This window comes from Hyperolius riggenbachi, chromosome 8, assembly GCF_040937935.1.
Source record: "Hyperolius riggenbachi isolate aHypRig1 chromosome 8, aHypRig1.pri, whole genome shotgun sequence".
NCBI classification, from domain to species: Eukaryota; Metazoa; Chordata; class Amphibia; order Anura; family Hyperoliidae; genus Hyperolius; species Hyperolius riggenbachi.
Window position 1 is genome coordinate 19,324,432 of NC_090653.1, and position 18,098 is coordinate 19,342,529.

At 41.6% G+C, this 18,098-nt stretch overlaps 1 long non-coding RNA gene across 1 annotated transcript in view; it reads right to left on the reverse strand.

Moving 5' to 3' along the window:
- Nucleotides 1-18,098, reverse strand: part of LOC137528638 (uncharacterized) — a 39,863-nt gene that overhangs the window by 438 nt on the left and 21,327 nt on the right. The window lies entirely within an intron of this gene.

Genomic DNA, 18,098 nt, shown 5'->3' on the forward strand with positions numbered 1-18,098 from the left:
ATCATAAGTGCAATTGGTCTGCATTGTGATCGCAATAGCTTCAGTTTCCACTACTACGATTGTGCTGCGATCTGTAGGGTATATGAGCGCAGCAACAATGAAGTTGTGCAGGCCGAGGATTGCGATTTGGGAAAAATTAATTGCACTAGTGGTAAAACAGCACCACAATTGACATGTTTATCACAATGCTGTTGCCCTTACTGTTACACTATGTATTCACTAATGATCCAGTTGTGATTCCTTAGGAGTAACTTTTATATCTAGATATTTTGTAACTTCAGCATCTCTGTGAGGTCCTTGGCCTAATCTTTCGATCTGTCAGTTCCAATCTTCAGCCAGATGAGACTTTCAAGTATGGATAGAAAGCTGGAACTTGTCTTTTTAGCCATAGAAACAGTAATCTCGGCACTCTTTTAGTGGTTTTCAGAAGACTGTCTGGAGGCTCCTACCATGCTGTAGGCCAAGTACAATGTGAATGGGAGCCCCAGATCCTCACTGATAGGTTGGTGAGAGATAAGCCATTAAACTTTGCAATGTAAGAAGCCAAACTGATAGCTAAGCTTACAACTTTATTTATTTATTTATTTTTCAGCGAAAGTAACATTTGTTAATTTCCAGCGTGTGATCTCCTAAACACACACTTCTGTAGATGAAAATAGAACTTCTTTTCAGGTGATATTTGTAGTAGTTACAGAGGCGCCAGCAGAATAAAAATTAGTAGTCTATTAAAACCAAATAAAAAATTGGGGGACCGGGGTGGATCCGTCTCCCCAAGATATATGACACAACCACCATATATGGTATCCAGAAAAATATATTTAATCAGTACGCCACATAAAATTATGCAACGCGTTTTGCGGGGCCCAAGCCCGCTTCCTCAGGCAAATACAAGAGCAGGAGTAACTCCAAGGTTGTACAGATCTAGATACAATCTAGCTTATTTGTTATTCTTCATGTAGATGTTGATTTCTCCTGCAGTCTATGATTCACCTGATTATCTAACCCTCTATTTAACAGTCTGGAAGCCCTGATGAGGAAACAAAAGGAACTATGGTAAGAAAATGCTTTCATTGTAAATCTTTAGGAAACCTTTCCCAGTGTTTACTGCCTCTACCCTTGATGCCAACGGGTTTTGTCTTTTGTTATATGACCAATCCTTCAAGGGCTTTTGGCCTCTAAGAGGAGGATGACCCTACTGTTAGGAATATATCTGTCTATTTTTCCTTTGTTTACTTTGAGGTAAAGACGGTAACTATTTTAGAAAACTTTTTTTTTATATATTTTTATTTCAGAGAGACTCTTCCAAGACCTTTTACTGCGACACTGAAGCTGGCCTACATTTTTAGTTAAACCTCCTCAGTATCCTGTGGTCTGAGGCTAGTCTAACTGTTGGTTAGACAGTCACATCTTCTAACACACTCCTCAAACACAACTCACTACATGTGTTAAAATAAGGTTTTTGGCCAATACAATTTGGTACATTTACATTGCATGGCCAATACAATTTGGTACATTTACAGGAGAAGAGGCTAACATTACAAAGCAAATGCTTTATTTAACTTAAGTACTTAACAAAAAGTTTTTACTTGCAGAAGAAAGTATGTAACACCAATATAAATTGGTACTGATTAGACACAACCAGTAAAAAGGAAAAGAGGATCTTACAGAGCTGTGAATGAAAAGATTTCTGTTTTACCAAAATTGCCCCCCCCCCCCCCCCACTGCCAAACACATTACCCCCTATGGTCTTCTCATGCCATTCTGGGGCATTTGGTTGCCATTGCTACTCTCCAGAGACCAGAACAAACCACTAAAACTGTTTTATTTTATGTTCTAAAAGACAACTAAGGCAATAGGGGGCTGTGTAATTATTAATATATTTATTAATATAGCACCGACATCTTATTTAATCATGTCACTGACCGTCCTCAGAAGAGCTCACAATCTAATTTCTATCATAGTCATATGACTATCATAAACTAAGGCTAATTTCTGGAGAAGATAGCTATTATTTTTATTTCTGTAGGATCTTCTATAGCATTGTATAATGCACAAAAAAAGAGTGCATCTCATCTGGCCACCAGGCTGCTGGGCTAGCCTAATGATGGGTCTTCCTGCTGCTGCTAAACTCCCTGGAAGGGTTAAATACTATTCCCCCTCTGAGTTGTCGGAACTCGGAGGGAGATGTAATTCGGGGTCTGACAATTACCGTTATGCGGAGCACACAGCAATGCATTGCTGTTATGATGGCTCCCAGCTTTGGTGCCCAGCGCCGCACGCCGAAATTAACTGTTTCACAAAACACAAACAATAATGTGGAGCATAGATACATAAGCAATTCAACATACTGTACAATCTGGACAACGAGTAAATCAAGTACTGATACACACAATTGAGGTCTAGTTTGAAAAAAAAAATCACCAATACTGATAGATGTTCATTGGATGAAATGCTAAGAAACAGGAAAGATATAGAGGAAATACCTGGACCTGTAAGCTTACAATCTAGAGGGTAGCGGGGTGGAGATTATGGGGGAGTAGACAGAAGGTTTAGCAGATGAGGCCGTGAGCTTCACATTCTAGCCATAGCAAATAATAAGCTTGTCTGAATAGGTTTGTCTCAATTTATCTGCATGTTTTTGGCTACATAACGGGTAATGGTTCCTCCCTACCTATGTACTAGTTTACAGCAACATCAATAATATCAATGTAAAGTTAAAGCAAATCTGAAGAGAAAACAAACTTGTGAAATAATGAATTGTATGTACAGTACAGATAATACATAGAACATTAGTAGCAACAAAAAGAGTCTCATATTCATTATTTTCAGTTATATGGCTTTATTTATAATATTGCATCATACTGTCACTGTTGCAGTTTAGAATCCGCACTCTGTATTTTAAACTGTAAAACAAGGCAGAGCTAATTACCCTTAGAACTTTTCTGCAGTAAAACCTTATCTCCAACTGTCTCTCACAGCTTGAGTCACTATTTAATCAATGAAGCCAACTAAAGGCAGAACATAAGGCAGGTCTTTCCATCAAAGTCCTGAATAAACTCAAAAATACCAGAGCATTCATTAATAAAGTACTAGATAAAAAAGTTGAAAAGCAGTTTTTATAGAAAGCAACAATTATTAGGCAGGAATAAGTCAGGAAAATACTTTCAGAACTGTTAAGAAAGGAAAAAGCTGACAAATGTATCCAAACCCGCATAGACCACGATGGTAGGCCACTAATTAGGGGCAGCACGGGGGCGTAGTGGTTAGCGCTCTTGTCTTGCAGCGCTGGGTCCACGGTTCGAATTCCAGCCAGGGCACTATCCGCAAGGAGTTTGTGTGTTTCCCTGTGTCTTTGTGGGTTTCCTCTGGGCTCTCAAGTTTCCTCCCACATTCCAAAAACATACAGATAAGTGAATTGGCTCCCCCCTAAAATTGGCTTTAGACTGCAATACATACACTACGTGATGTATACATAGACATATGACAATGGTGGGGATTAGATTGTGAGCTCCTTTGAGGGACAGTTAGTGACAAGACAAAAAAAATAGATAAAAAAAAATAAAATATATATATATATATATATATACTGCACAGTGCTGTGTAAGATGTCAGTTCTATATAAATACAATAATAATAATTAGCACTAACAATATGGGTATGACATTCACTGACTATTATACACATTTGTACAACCTAAAAGAAGGCAGCCACTCAGATGAAAGACATGAATTCCTTAAAAAGTGCCCATTTGCTGAACTTGACCCCTTACTAAGGGACTCCATAGAGGCTCCAATTAGGAAAGGTGAGTTGGTAGCAGCTATCAAAGAGCTGAAAAAAAACAAAACAAAGAACAAAACAAAATGTACCAGCTAACCTCACCCATTTGTGTACACTGGTTAATGATAAAGATGATATCCAACCTTCTCAAATCAAACAAATGAGGCATTGGTTTCAGTTATTCCTAAGAAGGGTCAGTTGAGCATGGACTGTAGCAAGTTTCGGCCTATTTCTATTATAAATACTGACACCAAAATTTACTCTAAAATCTTGTCAAAAAGGGTGGTTATAGCCCCTGATGCACTACTGGGCCATCAGTAAATTAGTTTCTGTAGAAATAAATGGTTACAAGTAAGCATATACTGTATATAACAATCAATTTTATATACTGTATTTTTTGGACTATAAGACTCACTTTTTCTCCCCCAAAAGTGGGGGGAAAAACTCACTGCGTCTTATAGTCCAAGTGCAGGGAGTTCCTGACTTGTGAACGCCCGCCAATACGAACCTCTAACCCACCGCAATGTCAGGGACTCCCTGTACTATGCCCATGCAGAGGAGAACATGAAGACAAACAGTGGACACAGGGGGACACAAAGGGGCATAGAGGAGGATACAAAAAGGGGCATAGAGGAGGACACAAAGAGGATAGAGGCAGACACATGGGGGGACACAAGAGGACACAAGGCGGACAGAGGAGGACACAGGGAGACACATGAGGTACACAGGGGACATATTCCACAAGATGCCCCTTCACCATGGATGCACCAGGTTTAGTATATATATATTTCCCCCCCTGTTCTTTTTCCTCTAAACCTAGGTGCGTCTTATGGTCACGTGCGTCTTATAGTCCAAAAAATACAGTATATTGTTAAAAAATGCAGTAAGTAGTAAATAAGTACTTATTATCCTCAATGCTGAAGGCATTCGACTGACTGAATAGAAAATTGTTTTTCTCAGTGATGGACATGTTTGGGTTTGGACCAAAAATTGTCATCATGGTGAAGGGTCTATGTCAATCAGCCCACACCTTGATCAACGGTAAAAGCTTCCGGGTCACAAATGGAGTGAGGATGTCCAATGTCCCCATATCTTTTCAATCTAGTGCTGGAACCCTTGCTGCAGTCCGTGCAGACTGAGCCTGACCCAGGCATTCATGGATTAGACATTAATGGTGCACAACTTAGGGTAATGGGATTTGCAGAGGATTTACGATTATCACTTTTGGACTCAGGGAACTCGGTAGAGAGGGTTGTCGCTTTGTTACAGGAATTCCATTCCAATTTTGTACCCTCACTCTAATGCAATACATGAAATATTTTTTGTAATTATAAATGAAAGGGAGATTGCATCAAGTATTTAGGGATTAGGACCAGTGGCAACTTAACCAATGTTTTGTCCCTCAACTATAATGCTGATATTGGTGATAGTAGGAAGATGCTTGCTAGCTGGGATTGTGGATGTTTTAACAACCAAGGTAGGTTCTCTATCATTAAAATGATTATACTGCCTAAAATTCTCTTTCTTCTTCAGAACTTGCCAATTAGTATCCCTACCTCTTGGTTTAAAACATGCCAGTTCTCTGTTTATATGGCAAGGGAGACATTTATAATATGTAATTACTAGAAAATGTGTCATTCGTGATTTTCTTGTGATTTTGTTGTGATTTTGCATTATATCGTCATTTCATGTTTCATTCCTAATTTCATATTTTTGGGAACTTACAAAAAAATTACATGAAATTGCAAGTTATACAAAATGGTAATGGTTTAATGCAAAGCTCTTCACACAAATAATAATTATGAAAACATTTTGGCTGGATAGTGTAATGGTTAAGGGCTCTGCCTCTGACACGGGAGACCAGGGTTCGAATCTCGGCTCTGCCTGTTCAGTAAGCCAGCACCTATTCAGCAGGAGACCTTAGGCAAGTCTCCCTAACACTGCTACTGCCTATAGAGCGCGTCCTAGTGGCTGCAGCTCTGGCGCTTTGAGTCCGCCAGGAGAAAAGCACTATATAAGTGTTTGTCTTTCTCTTCTTGTCTTTCTAATTACAAAAATGTCACAAAAATAACTGTAATTACAAAAAAATTGCAATAATGATAATTTCATGTATGGTCGTAATTTGTGATTAGGATTTTTCATTACAATCATAATCAAATTCATTAAAGCAGGAGGATAAGCCATACTGTGCCAGGGAAAAAAAAAAAAAAAATATATATATATATATATATATATATATATATATATATATACACACACAGTGGGTTGCAAAAGTATTCAGCCCCCTTGAAGTTTTCCACATTTGTCACATTACTGCCACAAACATGCATCAATTTTATTGGAATTCCACATGAAAGACCAATACAAAGTGGTGTACATGTGAGAAGTGGATCGAAAATCATACATCATTCCACACATTTTTTACAAATCAATAACTGCAAAGTGGTGTGTGCGTAATTATTCGGCCCCCTGAGTCAGTGATGAGCGAAAATGCAAATATTCTTTTCGCCGAATTTTCGCAAAAATAAATACTATTTTCGTTTCGAAAGGCGAAAATTTGCCGAATATTTTCGCATTAATTTTCGCCTAAAGTCCGTTTTTTTCGCGTTGAATATCTAAGCCCCCTTACAAGCTAGAATCACCAAATTCGCAGGGTTTATTAAGGAGATATGTGGGTATAAATGGAAAAAGAAATTTTTTAAAAAGACCTTATAGTTTTTGAGAAAATCGATTTTAAAGTGTCAAAGGAAAAAAGTATACATTTAAATGCAGTAAATGACAGTTACTGTAGCAAACCTAGCAGTAGTGTAAATTTACTAATATCAAAAGAAAGGGCCACGTGTAAGTGCCATGGGCTAAGTGCAAAGGGCCAAGTGCAAAGGGCCAAGTGCAAGTGCAAAGGGCCAAGGGTCAAATGAAAAGGGCCAAGTGCAAAGGGCCCTTGGCTCTTGGCCCTTTGCCTTTGCACTTGGCCCTTTTCATTTGACACTTGGCCCTTTGCACTTGCACTTGGCCCTTTGCCTTTGCACTTGGCCCTTTGCCTTTGCACTTGGCCCTTTGCCTTTGCACTTGGCCCTTTGCCTTTGCACTTTGCCCTTGCACTTGGCCCTTTGCACTTGGCCCATTGCACTTGCACTTGGCCCTTTGCCTTTGCACTTGGTCCTTTGCACTTGCAATTGGTCCTTTGCCTTTGCACTTGGCCCTTTGCCTTTGCACGTGGCCCTTTGCACGTGGCCCTTTGCACTTGGCCCTTTGCACTTGGCCCTTTGCACTTGGCCCTTTGCACTTGCACTTGGCCCTTTGCACTTGGCCCTTTGAACCTGCACTTGGTCCTTTGCACTTGGCCCTTTGCACTTGGCCCTTTGCACTTGGCCCTTTGCACTAGGTCCTTTGCACTTGGCCCTTTGCACTTGCACTTGGCCCTTTGCACTTGGCCCTTTGCACTTGGCCCTTTGCACTTGGCCCTTTTCACTTGCAATTGGCCCTTTGCACTTGGCCCTTTGCCCTTGCACTTGGCCCTTTGCACTTGGCCCTTTGTCCTTACACTTGGCCCTTTGCACTTGGCAGTTTGCACTTGGCAGTTGGCCCTTTCTTTTGCTATTAGTACATTTACACTACCTCTAGGTTTGCTTAAGTAACTGTCATTTACTGCATTTAAATGTATACTTTTTTCCTTTGAAACTTTAAAATCTATTTTCTCAAAAACTATAAGGTCTTTTTGAAAAATTTCTTTTTCCTCTTGTACCCACATATCTCTTTAATATACCCTGCAAATTTGGTGATTCTAGCTTTTAAGGGGGCTTAGATATTCAACACGAAAAACGGACTTTAGGCGAAAATTAATGCGAAAATATCATTGCGAAATTTCGCCTTTTGAAGCGAAAATAGTACTTATTTTCGCGAAAATTCGGCGAAATCGAAAATGGGATTTTCGATGCGAAAATGGCTTTGGCGAAAATTCGCAAGCAACACTGCCCTGAGTCAATATGTTGTAGAACCACCTTTTGCTGCAATTACAGCTGCCAGTCTTTTAGGTTATGTCCCTACCAGCTTTGCACATCTAGAGACTGAAATCCTTCCCCATTCTTCTTTGCAAAACAGCTCCAGCTCAGTCAGATTAGATGGACAGCGTTTGTGAACAGCAGTTTTCAGATCTTGCCACAGATTATCGATTGGTTTTAGATCTGGACTTTGACTGGGCCATTCTAACACATAGATATGTTTTGTTTTAAACCATTCCATTGTTGCCCTGGCTTTATGTTTAGGGTCGTTGTCCTGCCGGAAGGTGAACCTCCGCCCCAGTCTTAAGTCTTTTGCAGTCTCCAAGAGGTTTTCTTCCAAGATTGCCCTGTGTTTGGCTCCATCCATCTTCCCATCAACTCTGACCAGCTTCCCTGTCCCTGCTGAAGAGATGCACCCCCCGAGCATGATGCTGTCACCACCATATTTGACAGTGGGTATGGTGTGTTCAGAGTGATGTGCAGTGTTAGTTTTTTGCCACACATAGCGTTTTGCATTTTGGCCAAAAAGTTCCATTTTGGTCTTATCTGACCAGAGCACCTTCTTCCACATGGTTGCTGTGTGTCCCACATGGCTTGTGGCAAACTGCAAACGGGACTTCTTATGCTTTCTGTTAGCAATGCCTTTCTTCTTGCCACTCTTCCAAAAAGGCCAACTTTGTACAGTGCATGACTAATAGTTGTCCTATGGACAGAGTCTCCCACCTGAGCTGTAGATCTCTGCAGCCCATCCAGAGTAACCATGGGCCTCTTGACTGCATTTCTGATCAGCGCTCTCCTTGTTCGGCCTGTAAGTTTAGGTGGATGGCCTTTTCTTGGTAGGTGTACAGTTGTGCCGTACTCCTACCATTTCTGAATGATCGCTTGAACAATGCTCCGTGGGATGTTCAAGGCTTTGGAAATCTTTTTGTAGCCTAAGCCTGTTTTAAATTTCTCAATAACTTGATCCCTGACCTGTCTTGTGTGTTCTTTGGACTTCACGGTGTTGTTGCTTCCAATATTCTCTTAGACAACCTCTGAGGTCCTCACAGAGCAGCCGAATACTTTTGCAATCCACTGTATATATATATATATATATATATATATATATATATATATATATATATATATATATATGTAGATAAATCCTTGATCTACTCTCATAACACATGTATTGTACTGTCCATGTTTTGATTTCAGTGAATTTTATATAGTAAATGATGAGAATTCTGTTCCTGATGGGAACCATGTCTTTTGTCCACAGTTTTAGGCTAAATCGTGATGTCATTTCTTCCCTTAACCTTTGTTTTTACTTTTCTCCTCCAATCACTGAGTCACTTCAGCCTTGCTTGTAAACATGAGTGAGCAGAGGATAATGTTTCAGCTAGGCAGCAGTCTGTTCAACCAATCAGTGAGAAGCAAGAAGGTGGGAGGGTCATTGGGAATGGCTCAGAAAAGAGCTTGGGGGACTGAGAAACTATAATAACAGCAGAGAGATTCCTGAATAGATTGGAGAGCTTGGACTTGTAGAGAGAGATTTTTGGCAGTATTTTAACTACCTAAAGTCCGCCTCACGCCAATGAGCGTGAACGCGGAGGCAGCCCCAGGACCACCTAACGCCAATTGGTGTCAAGTCCTGGGGCTCTAATTTGCATGAGATTGCGCACACGCTGCGCGCACATCTCATGCTCGGAGGGCGGAGCTCCGCCCTCTCTTCAGTCTCCGAGCGGCAATCGGCACTCAGGAGACTGTTAGACAGCGTGATCGCCATCTATTTACTTGTACAGCGCTGCGATCGGCAGCAGCACTGTACTGGGGACAGCCGTGTGACACGGCTGTCCCCTCCATACACTGGGGAGTGATCGGCTGTCATAGGCTGGAGTCTATGACAGCTGATCACGCTGATTGGCTGGAGGGGGGGGGGAGGGAGCAGGAAATAAATGTTAAAAAAGGCATTTTTATAAAAAAATATAAACATAAACATTGATTAAAAAAAAAACAGGGGGGGCGATCAGACCCCACCAACAGAGAGCTCTGTTGGTGGGGGGGAAAGGGGGGGATCACTCGTGTGCTGTGTTGTACGGCCCTGCAGCTTGGCCTTAAAGCTGCAGTGGCCAATTTATCAATAGTGAGCCTGGTCTTTGGGGGGGGGGGGGGGGTTAACACTGCAGTCCTCAAGTGGTTAAACGCACTGCAGTGTTTAAATAGAATTTTTGTGGCTGACAATCTCACTTTAAAATTACACACATTTTGCAAAAGTGTAATTAGCTCATCATAATCATCCCTATTACTGTCTACAGCCCTTCTTGAAATGCAATTATACTCACCCCAATATAGGGTCAATTTATTAACTCAATAACACTCGTTGCCAATATCCCACACCATTACTGTGTATGTGTGACTCCATAAAACCCAATAGGTCAGTGTCCTGTCTGATGGACTGTGGTATGTTAGTGGTGCAAAGTTAGTGCAAAGCCTGGCAGGTGGCAGTACAGGGGTGGTGCCAAGTGATATTTGCTTGTCAACACTTCTGATGTTAATGGTTGTTACTGTTATCTGTGCACCATTTCCCTGACTTCCTGTTCCAGTGACAATCTGGGCTCTATTGTTAGTGTAGAAGGTCCCTGGAACAGGAAGTGAGGTACAGCAATAAAGAGCTGACAGAGGTTCTAATTGTTCCAAACTCTAAACAACTTATTTTCATGACTGTCTCAGTCCCTTTTGACACAAAGATAGAAGTAAAAGTTACTGTTTTTATTTGATAATTATACAAATGTTTTTGTCCATATACTGTATATTAATTTGGATATGTTGTTATTTATCTGGTAACAAACTGGCTATTAAACTGGCCCCGCTCCAGTCAGTACTGAACTCAGCTGCTCATCTCATTCATCTTTCTTCTCGCTCTTACTCTGCTGACCCTCTCTGTCAAGCTCTTCACTGGCTGCCAATTAACCAGAGGATTCAGTTCAAACTCTTAACCCTAACCTACAAAGCTCTCCACAATCTCTCTCCCCGGTACATATCCTCACTAATTTCCAGATACAAACGCAATCTCAGATCTGCACACAATCTTCTGTTGTCCTCCTCTAGAATCACCTCCTCACATTCACGCTTACAAGATTTTGCATGCGCTTCACCCCTTCTCTGGAATCCCCTCTCACAACACATCCGTCACTCGCCAACCTTTGTTACTTTCAAACGCTCTCTAAAAACTCATTTGTTCCGACAAGCATATGTGCTACCTTAAGCCACTTCCCTTTGTCCTAAGACCAAATTGCACTCCTACCAGGTATCCTAAAACACACTGCCTTTATATATTTGTTGCATACTACCCCTCCTTTTGTTTCCCCCATTCCCTTTAGATTGTAAGCTCGCAAGGGCAGGGCTCTCTCCCCCTTTTGTGTCTTGGAAATCATTATACATTTTATTCATCATGTTACTTTTATCACTGTCATTACCACTTCTGTAGTTTGTATTCTCTATGCTGTATATTTTTTTGTTGTTGTGTATTTTGTCACTAATTATGTATCTTGTATATTAGTGTACACCATTGTCTGTATTATGTACCCAATGTTTGTTTCTTACTTTGTACAGCGCCACGGAATATGTTGGCGCTTTATAAATCAATAATAATAATAATAATAATAGTAAATGATCAACAGAGATAATATTTCAATGATTTACACATGAAAATCTATATATAAATCTATGCAACTAAAGCTTAGTATTTGCCTGATTATTGTCTTGCAGGAAGGTGACGTTACTGAATCTAAACGGAGTGTGGTAAGTGACCACCCAGATAATAATAACATTGGGAACAGTGGACTAAACAAAAGCAGCTCTGGGCTAAAAAGAATTTACAATTTCTGTATTACAGACAGACGTTACTGATAAACTAAATAGCCAACCCAGAAATCTTCTTGGTGGTGCCCTTGGCGGTGGTAGTAGTGGTGGTGGAGGTCTCTTGGATCCAGTACTAGGTCTTCTCGGTGGCGGCAAATAATAACCCAAAGACACACAACATCCATGTGGTAAGTACATTCTGAAGGCACTTATTTCTTAGTAGAGGTTATAATAATTATAATACATAAATAATAATAATACATTTGTTCTCTCTATATACGCTTTATAAAATAATTACATTTTGATGATTATTGCTGACCATATTCTATTATTACAGTAATATCATGATGAAAATATGCAAACAGCCATGCTTTTTTAGTGGTTAATTTTTCAAAAAGACCTTGTAGTTTTAGAGAAAATTTACAAACAGCCATCACTGATCATCTTTGGAGACTGCTAGTTTCCTGGCTGTAAAGCTGATTTTTTGACTAGCTTCCTGTAGAGGAGGGCTCATTATGATGTCAGCATGTTTGGGCCAGTGGAGAGCCGGTCAGTCCAAGCCCTGGACTGGACTATTTATGTATGATTACTGATGGCCCGAAAATCTAATTTAGAGTTCGCAAACACAAATTTACCACAAATGTTTGTGAACCGGCCGTTCGCGGCTGGCTCCATAGACTTTATTGGCAGGCAAACTTCTAAAACTTTCAGGGCATCTTTACAGCCACAATTTCTTAAAAAAAGTTAATAAAGTGTACCAAAACCTGGACAGTGGAAAAGCAGAGGGGGATCAAGTACGAAATAGTCACCAGAAAATACATGTTTTTGTGCAAATTCTTTTTTAATGGTTAATTTTTCAAAACATCTTGCAGATTATAAAAAAATATACAAACAGCCATCACTGATCATCTTTTGAGACTGCTAGTTTTCTGTCTGTAAAGCTGATTTTTTTTACTAGTTTCCTGGCTCATTGTGATGTCAGCATGTTTGGGCCAGTGGTGAGCCGGTCAGTCCTGGACCATTTATGTATGATTACTGATGGCCCGGACATCGAGTTTTGAATTTGCAAAAGCAAATTTACTACAAATGCTTTTGAACCGGCCGTTCATGGCAGGCTCCATAGACTTTATTGGCAGGCAAACTTCTAAAACTTTCAGGGCATCTTTGCAGCCAGAATTTCTTTAAAAAAAGTTTAGCAAGTGTACCAAACCCTGGACAGTGGTATTGCGGAGGAGGCCCTTGTCCAATCCAAGGACAAGGGGCTCTTCCCCACCTCTGGTGCCCCATTAGGAGGTGGGGCTAACAAAATAGATGGCCAGGCAGCGGACAGTTTTTGTCAAAATTTCTGCTGTTCCCATTCTCAGCGAACTGCAAACATTTGGCATGTTCAACCCACTCCCTATACATCATCATGGAGCCAAACTTTGACCCCTTACCTCACAGTCAGCAGACACATGGCAGCTAATCAGCTAGCAACCCCTCCTTGACTCCCCACCCCCTTCCCAACCCCCTATTAAAAAGCAGCTGTGGTGGCCATATTGGATTCATTCTCTGCTGGCTGCTGTTAGTGAGAGCAGGGTCAGGCTTTCTGCAGATAGGTAGGGAAAGAAATAGCTAGGCCTGTGTTCTTGTTCCTCACTGACTACTTGCTGAAACCACCCCAAACAGCCCTTTTGATGGCTAGCACATCGGTCTACTGTTTTTATTTTGTGTGTGACACTCCATAGCCCACTGACACCTATAGCTGTGATCACTACTGCTATTGTGGCCACATTAAGTTGCAGGCACAATACCACTGCAGTGCTTTTTTTTCACTGTATTCCAATAGAACTATTGCATTTCTCTGTGTGTGACACTCCATAGCCCACTGACACCCAGAGCTGTGCACACTACTGCTATTGTGGCCACATTAAGTTGCAGGCACAGAACCACCTCAGTGCATTATTTGTAGGAATGTACTGTGATTTCTGACCTTTAGGGATTAAAACCCAACTCTGCATTAACTCCGTACATTTTGGTGGGACTTTTGGCATGGATCCCCCTCTGGCATGCCACAGTCCAGGTGTTACACCCCTTGAAACAACTTATCCATCACTTTTGTGGCTAGAAAAAAGTCCAGGTAGGCTTTAAAATGTGCCTGCCCATTGAAGTCTACGGCGGTTCGCATGTTCACAGACATTTGCAGAAGTTTGCGTTCACTGTTCACAAACCCATAATTTGATGTTAGCACATCTCTACGGCCTGGGGGTTTAAGTTGGCATCCAGGGGTCCCCTTTCAGAAGGGGACCTCCAGATGCCAGCCACCTCGGCAGGTAATATGAGTATAGGGGTGCATAATACCCCTTATCCTTTTCCACAAAGGGGTAAAAGAAATAAAAACACAACAAAAAATCCCTTTATTCATCTTGATTAAACATGAATACTTACCACCTTTAAAAAAAAATTCCCACACCAATATCCTCAGAAATGATCCCATGCCAATATCCTCTATGAGCTTGATTGAAAGATCTCAGTCGGCTGCCTCCACACACCATCACTTTCTGCCCCAGCTCTAGTTAGCTAGTATAGTGCCCAGTATGGGTAGGTAGTGCCTCAGTATAGCTAGTATAGTGCCCAGTACAGCTAGTATAGTGCTCAGTATAGCTAGTATAGTGCCAAGTATAGGTAGGTAGTGCTCAGTATAGCTAGTACAGTGCCCAGTATAGCTAGTAAAATGCCCCAGTATAGCTAGTATCGTGCTCAGTATAGCTAGTATTGTGCTCAGTATAGCTAGTATAGTGCCCCAGTATAGCTAGTATAGTGTTCAGTATAGCTAGTATAGTGCCCAGTATAGCCAGTATAGTGCTCAGTATAGCTAGTATAGTGCTCAGTATAGCTAGTATAGTGCTCAGTATAGCTAGTATAGTGCTCAGTATAGTGCTCAGTATAGCTAGTATAGTGCTCAGTATAACTAGTATAGTGCTCAGTATAGCTAGTAAAGTGCTCAGTATAGCTAGTAAAGTGTCCAGTATAGCTAGTAAAGTGTCCAGTATAGCTAGTATAGTGCCCAGTATAGCTAGTATAGTGTCCAGTATAGCTAGTATAGTGCCCAGTATAGCTAGTATAGTGCTCAATATAGGTAGTATAGTGCCCAGTATAGCTAGCACTAGTGCCCAGTATAGCTAGTATAGTGTCCAGTATAGCTAGTATAGTGCCCAGTATAGCTAGTATAGTGCCCAGTATAGCTAGTATAGTGCCCAGTATAGCTAGCATAGTGCCCCAGTATGGCTAGCATAGTGCTCCAGTATAGCTAGTATAGTGCCCCAGTATAGGTAGATAGTGCCGAGTATAGTGCTGCGTAGGTAGGTAGGTAGGTAGTTCCCCCCCGGCCGCCGCCGCCTCTGCTGCTATTACCTTACCGGCAGCCTCTAATATTCCCCTCTCCGTCTCCGTGCAGGGCATGTAAATAGTTCACAGCAGCTCGCCCCACGCCGGCAGCTGTGTGATGACGGAGGAAGCATAGAGAGCGGCTACCTGTAGCGGCGATATGTATCGCCGTTACTATGGGAACCGCTCTCTCTACACTTCCTCCGTCATCACACAGCTGCCGGCGTGGGGCGAGCTGCTGTGAACAATTTACATGCCCTGCACGGAGACGGAGAGGGGAATATTAGAGGCCGCCGGTAAGGTAATAGCAGCAGTGGCGGCCGGGGGGACATGACTAGCAAGCAAGCCGACCCCCCAACTTTTGGCCCACTTTTGGGGGGGTCAAAAATTTGGCTTGCTTGCGAATATATACGGTATACTAAGTATAACTAAAGCAAAGGCATCTTTAAATTTCCCTCCAAGGCTCCCTATTAGTCTATTAACAGACCAATGAGAATCTGGAGAATTCTAGATAAAATAATAAAATAAAAACACAACAAAAAGTCCTTTATTAATCTTAATTAAACATAAATACTTACCTTTAAAAAATATGTTATTTTACCACATTTAAATGGCAACTTTTTCCCCCGAACATTAACATTGATTTTTTTTCAAAAATGTCAAGGTCTTTTTTGAAAAATCTTGTCCTCTTGTTTCCAGTGTCCTCCTTTATTATTAGTTAGTATTTATATAGTGCCAACATCTTCTTCAGCATTGTATGGAGTACCGTATATATACTCGACTATAAGTCGAGAAAATTAGGTCAGATCTACTTTTGTGAAGTTGGGGGGTCGACTTATACTCGCATCAGACCTAAATTTCGGACTTGCAGCCGAGTATCAAGAGTCCTCTCTACTCTGCATCTGCTGCATTCTGCCCCCCTAGTGCGGCCAGCCAGCCAGATTGTGTCCCTCTGGACTGCTAAGATTGCTAGATGCCAAAATTCTGCTCCCCCCTCCACGCAGGAGAATGGACAAACCCCCACTCATTACATATTCAGGCAGCGGCTGAGAATGCTGATCCCCCTCTCAGCACTGATCCTCCTTAGCTGCGGGGGTAGGAGCTGCTCACTGGAGCTGCTCACTGTGCCTCACTCATACCTTATAGCTGACTAACGTGGCTCTCTCCTCAGCACTTGCTCTATAAACAGCGCTGGGCGGCTGGCACTTCAGGGGGAGTAGCTATTAGACTGGCTGTACTTGACAGTGATGCGGGGGGGCTTAAACTGTGGGGGCGGAGCTTAAATCGCCGGTATCTAGTTAACAAAAAACTGCTTGCATCAGGGACAGCTGGTGAGGACAATGATCGGTGGCTGGAATGGAAGGATTTAGAGCGGCTCCTACCCCTTTGCGGAGGTAAGAGCCGCTCTAAATCTCTCAGTTGATACTCTATTTGTCATTTTCTGCATTTAAATATTTTTTTTTCCTATCATAAATGTATACATCTGTTCATATCATTCATTATTATTTGTTTTTATTTCACAGGAGCTGAAGACTTACAGTAGAATGTAGTACTGAACACGAATCATTAGTTTTCCTTCTAATCAATACAAGAAACGAATCAATTTCCCTTCAAATGCTCCACATAGGCTCCCCCTTGTAACCCCTAAATAATGATTTACTCTCTCTGTGATTTTTCTTTCTCTAGACATTAAATTTTTTGCATCACACATTACGTGTCTCTGGTCCTATTTATGTGGTTTACAGGATTAGATTGAAGGATAAGTAAACATCGCAGATGATACAAAATTATGCAAGGAAACAAGAGCCCAAATCATATCCAAACACAATCTATGTAATAATCCTAATATTTGGTAGAACAGCGAGGAGAACGCCAGCGCATACCACTAAGGCTGCATCTGAAATGACCACCAGCTCAGTGTGCAGCACCTATATAGACTCTCTGCACACTTCAGTTTTGCACAGTGGGAGACATGGCAGCGCTTTCAAACAAACTGGACTATATTACACACCCAGCATACACTGCAGGCAAAGAGAGGGAGGGGGAATTAGTGATTAATCTGCACCAGTGGGCAGAGCTCCAGAAACTGCACTATATTACACACCCTGCATCACTATAGACCAAGGGGGGGGGGGGGGTGTTAGCTTCAGTGATAATTAGTGCACAAATTATGACCTAATAGACTTCCCCCACAGCAGTGACGTACCCCCTTGGGGAAGACCTAACACTCACCTAGCAATAAAAACATAATTCCTCGTGCTGCTATTCATAAATGGTATACACATTTCATAAGACAAGCAAAACAGACAAATGCCAGTTTCTGGAGCTCTGCCCACCGATGCAGATTAATCACTAATTCCCCCTCCCTCTCTTTGCCTGCAGTGTATGCTGGGTGTGTAATATAGTCCAGTTTCTGGAGCTCTTGCTCACCATTGCAGATAAACCATTCAGGTATGAGGTTTGTTTCAAAGCGCACCATGTCTCCCACTGTGCAAAATTGAAGGTAAGTATACTAGTGGCTAGCTGCCTTCACTGTTTTTAATTCACTCTCAAATTTTTAGATTAGAATTTAGCACATAATTTTGCATCTGTTTTGCATTAGAGGCATGTATTCAGCCCTAGGGGGCTCTGCATTGCCGCTGATGGCTTACAATTCAGGTGCATCCTTGAGCGCTTATCATTTGTCTGTTTTGCTTGTCTCTGCACACTTCGCATTCAATTCAGATGCAAATCATATGCAAATCTGCACCGTGGCGCAAGTGTCTAGTATAATATACTTTGCATGCAAACCATATTGGAAGCTAAAGTACCTCCTAGTTTAATAAATGTTAGCACTTTTCAGTCTGGCAGAGGCGGTGTATGCCTGTGCAGGATTCAAAACCTGGTCTCCCATGTCAAAGGCAGAGCCCTTAAAGAGACTCTGAAGTATCATAAAAATCAGGTTTTTATGTTAAAAATCTCTTTTACATTATTGCCCTAACTAAAACGCTGCATCCCGCAGCTGAACACTAACTAAATTCCTCCACGTTGCACACTGCGGGGAGCGCATCTGTGAAAGACAGAGCTTTTGGCTGTAGCTCTGCCTCTACACGCATCTATCAACGTGGATCT